This window comes from Castor canadensis, chromosome 13 (genome assembly GCF_047511655.1).
Source record: "Castor canadensis chromosome 13, mCasCan1.hap1v2, whole genome shotgun sequence".
Classification (NCBI taxonomy): Eukaryota; Metazoa; Chordata; class Mammalia; order Rodentia; family Castoridae; genus Castor; species Castor canadensis.
In genome coordinates, this window is record NC_133398.1 from 97,788,989 (window position 1) to 97,793,468 (window position 4,480).

General features: G+C 38.1%; 1 non-coding gene across 1 annotated transcript; it reads right to left on the reverse strand.

Annotated features, from left to right (window-relative positions):
• Nucleotides 1-2,941: 2,941 nt before the first annotated feature.
• On the reverse strand, nt 2,942-3,104 carry LOC141415851 (U1 spliceosomal RNA). Its single transcript, XR_012440806.1, has one exon. It is a non-coding gene; the product is annotated as a U1 spliceosomal RNA (small nuclear RNA).
• Between the last annotated feature and the right edge of the window lie 1,376 nt (nt 3,105-4,480).

Sequence of the window (4,480 nt, forward strand, 5' to 3'; positions counted from 1 at the left end):
TAACAAAAGAATAAAGACACATTTGAGGGTGTTTGTGTGAATGTGTGAAAGTGGGAGAGTTTGCATGTGAGTTTGTGTATGAGTGTGTGTGAGTGTATATGTATGGGTGGGTTTGTGGATTTTGTGAGAGTGTGTGTGAGTGTGTTTCAGAGTTTGTGTAGGTGATGTGTTTGTGAGTTTGTGTGTGTGAATGTGAATACATGTGTATGAGTGTGTTTCTGTCTGTGAGTGTATGAGTGCATGTGAGTGTGTGTGAGAAAATGTTTGTGTGTGTGACTGTGTGTCCTATGGCAACCCAGAAAAGCAGAGGATGGTTCAATACTACTGACCTCTTTCTTTGCTTTTATCTCGGTCCTGTCCAACCTTTCCTTTGAATAGAAATCTGTACTGCCCTAATCAGAAGTAGGCTTTTAATTTTAAAAATGAAAATTCACATTTAATAAAACAATTCTTAAGTCATTTGACCCCATGGTAATCAGAAGTAGAAAGCAATTGAATATTATACACTCTCAATATTACAAAGCACATAAGCAAAAGACAAGCTTTGACATGAGTATTGAGCTGCTGCTTTCTCAGTCACAATTTTTACAAAGTCTTTGTTTCTCATTATGCCTCCTTTCTATAGCACAAATGCCCTCAGGGACCTGTCACTAGTAAAATTAATTAATGAAGACATACATTGTACTTCCAAAATTCATTCTTTCTAGTATGTACCATTGACGATCTTGGAAAGAATTTAATAAGAACAATGATGTATGCTCCATTGTGCAATAAACAAGGCCTTGGGGATGACAGGTAAATGGGACAGGTGAGTGCATAAGAGCCTCTGCCATCTAGACTCATCCACTTGCCTAAATTTCCTCCCAGTCTTCTTTAATCAGTGAGCATAGATCCTGTTTGCATTGTAAATAGCCTCTAGTTGCCAATTTTCCCCAAATTGTTACTGAATTATTGAAATTTCCTGAACTCAGCTATTGGCTGAAGAATACAAGTAAGTTTTGCTAGGCTTAGCTGAGAGTGATGAAATAGAGCATGACATGAAATGAGGCAGGAATTTGATCTGGAGTGATGTGACACTTCGTATTCATCACAGTTTTGTCTGGGACCATCACAAAGTCAGGGGTTCCCCAAAGAAACAGCTATTTCAGGAAAGGTTCAGAGTTTCCTTAGCAACTACTCAGGGCTCCCTGGGACACCTATGGCCCAGGCTGGTTCCTAAGGACACCCACAGCTTTATCTAGTCTTCCAGGGCAGATGAAGCAGCATTGTTTACTAAGGATCTGATTTCTTCTCCTCTTGCCAAGGAAGATGTTGGTGAGTGGGTAACTCTTTGTCCTTCTCTGGAAGCCATGAATAGAAGCATATTGTTCTGGCTACCTGGGACAGAAGAAAGGGAGGCTTGAAGAGCAAAGCCTATGTTAAGAAATTCTGAATATTCAAGGTGTCTAGAGAGCATATTCTTGTTGCTTTGGTCCTATCTCTGCCACGGCAATGGGAATAAAACCACTTCCCAACACACAGGGGAGTTTCTACTTCCACTGGAATATAAAGTCAATTTTATTAGATTATTACTATTTTATGGATACTAATCAGCCGGAAAACATATGGGCAAAGCTTACATTGACACCTCTTCACAGCTGGTGTAGAGATCTCTCTGTAGCATTTCACATACATAGGCTTAGTCCATTAAATACTAAATGCTGTACTAATAATAAACTTCCTTGGAAACAAACTGGCTCTAATGCTGTATGTTCTGTTTTAATTTTCCTTGTGGAGACACCAAAAACATAGAAAGCATTTCATACAGGACATTTTAACTAAGTAATCATAGCTATTCCTGAAAACAACAGTTTTGATGCATTTTTTGCTAGTTTCCAGGCACTCATGAAAAATTCCCTTTTTTTTCTTTTGCAAGTCTATTTATTTTATTTAACTTTTAAAGGGTATCTCTATCCTGTCTCAACTTCAACATTTCCCTTTCTGAAGCCAAAACATAACCTGTTTTTTTAAAAAAAGAAAAAGGAAATGAGAAAACCAGAAACTTATCAACTTAACCCAATTAGCTGAATAAGATGTTTGTAATTTGGATTCAACATTGTTCTTAATATGATTTCTAGTTCTTCATTTGATGTGAATAAGAATAAAACAAAGGAATCACAACATGGAAATAAAGTCAAATAAGATCAGTAAAACAAGGTACATTTTTAAAGTGACAATTTAGACAGGGTGTGGTGGCACACTCTGTATCCCAGCTATGCAGGAGGTTGAGATGGGAAGATCAAAGTTCAAGGCTAGCCAGGGCAAAAAGTTAGTGAGACCCTATCTCAAAACACAAGCTGGGCATGTTCCCTTGCATCTGTAATTCCAGCTACTTGGGAGGTAAAGAGAGAAGGATTGTGGTCTGAGGCTGGCCCCAAGCCAAAGGCACAAGAGCCTCTTTGAAAAGCTAAGCCAAAAATGGCTGGGGGCATAGCTCAAGTGGTAATTGCTTGTTTAGCACTCAAACCCCAGTACTGCCAATGCCCCACAAAAATCAAATAAACAGCCAAACACCAAGTCATTGTAAATACAGCCCACCTGAACTCACATCAGGAAACTTAATATAATAATACACGATGGTAATGATCATTGGTCTAGTGCCTACTAAGTGATATCCATTATGCCAGGTGCATTGTTTAAACAACAGTAAACACAAAAAGGCAGTTATTATTTCCATTTTAAGGGTAGTACATTTGAGTTTCTGTGAGCTTAAATTTCCTAAACTACTGAGTGCCAAAGTTATGATTTAACTTTAGAACTAATCTTAATTTCTTCTACTATGCCATGCAGTTTTTTCTCCTTGATAATAGTTACATTTACTGAGCACCTCGTATGCATGTTAGGCATTGCACACATACTGTAGAAACTCTGTGAGATAGCTATTATTATTTTCTTTTTTTAATAGGGGAGAGCATAAATGCAGCCCCCTATTATCACAAATTATGCAGTCGAGTTTCCCACATTTGGGGAAATTTCAGGGGTTAGCTCATCTGGAGTGCGATGGATAAGTCTTGCCTGGGAAAACCACCTTTCTGATCTTGGTATCTCCCCTGCCAGATAAGTATGAGAGATAGCTATTTTATTCTGCCTTTAACAGGAAAAGAAATTGAGGTGTAGATAGTTCCAATTACTTGCACAGATTTGCATATTTGGGAAGAGAAAGATCACATTTTCAAATGTGATTTCACCTGACACCAAAATCTGAGGGTATTTTTGTGTTACTGAGGATTGAACTTGGGGCCTTGTGCTTGCTAGGCAAGCCTCTACCACTTGACCCATGCCCCCAGTAAAATCTGTGTTATTACTATTTAGCATTATGGCCTTACCAGGGCTCAGCATTAGATGGACAAGAAGGAAGAGAATATCTCTTTTGACATTGATATTGCAGCTCATTGTTAATGATAAATTAGGGCACTATGAAGTAACTACTTAATTTCACAGATACAGCAAATTAAACAGAAAAGCTTTCCAACTTATGAATCAGTCTAAATGTACCCAGTATCTAAAAGCTATATGAAATGCTTTAATGTTTTATTTTTCTACCAGCTCTGTGAACCTTGCTGACTTAGTCACTATTTAGATATTGAGTCACTTACTCAACATTTCAAAATGAATAGAAAAGCTAGACTTTAAACCTAAGTTCTTGACTCCCAAGACCAATTGATTCCACAGTGCAAATAATCTTCTCTATCAGCCTTTTGTATTTTAAGAATAAAATATACATGATTGATACTCTGAAAATATACAAATCACCATCTATTCCTTTAGTATACATGTTTTAAAGGAAATATATGTGATAGCATTGTGTTTTCAAATTCTGAGTCATGGTGTAATTCTGTCTTGTCATTTTGTTCATATATGATAATCAGCAGTACTATGGTGGAGGAAGAGATGAAGTGCAATCAGTAGACTATGAGGTATTTAGGTAGGTGGATAGTATTCTGACAGTTCCTATCTCATTTTGTAAGCCTGTGTTAAGTCTTTAGAATATGTAGCTCTGTACAATTGCCAGAGGAAATCCTTATGCATTAAACTGTATTCAGTGGCCTCAACTCCCTAGGGTGGAGAGGTGAGCAGTTAAACATCAGGGCATCTTAGTGTTAAGCCAAGGTCCTCTCTGACCTTTTCAGTCCCAGAGTCCCCTCCCACAGGAGGAGTCTCAATGGTGAAGATGGAAGCTTTGATTCCTACTACTGCCTCACCTTTGTTTGCTGCCCCAGACCTTGTCCTTGAGTACTCTGGGAGTAAGTGGATTGTACTCTACAATTCAATTTATGTATGACTGTCTCCCATGATTCTCATCTGCCAGCTACACATCTTAGTCATTGTAATCTTGCTGCCACTTCTACAAACTTCAATGCCACTTGTTGCCTGAATTGTGACTGAGCTTTCTACATACCCTAGACACTTTCTTGTTCTAAGTATAGCCTCCACAGTTATC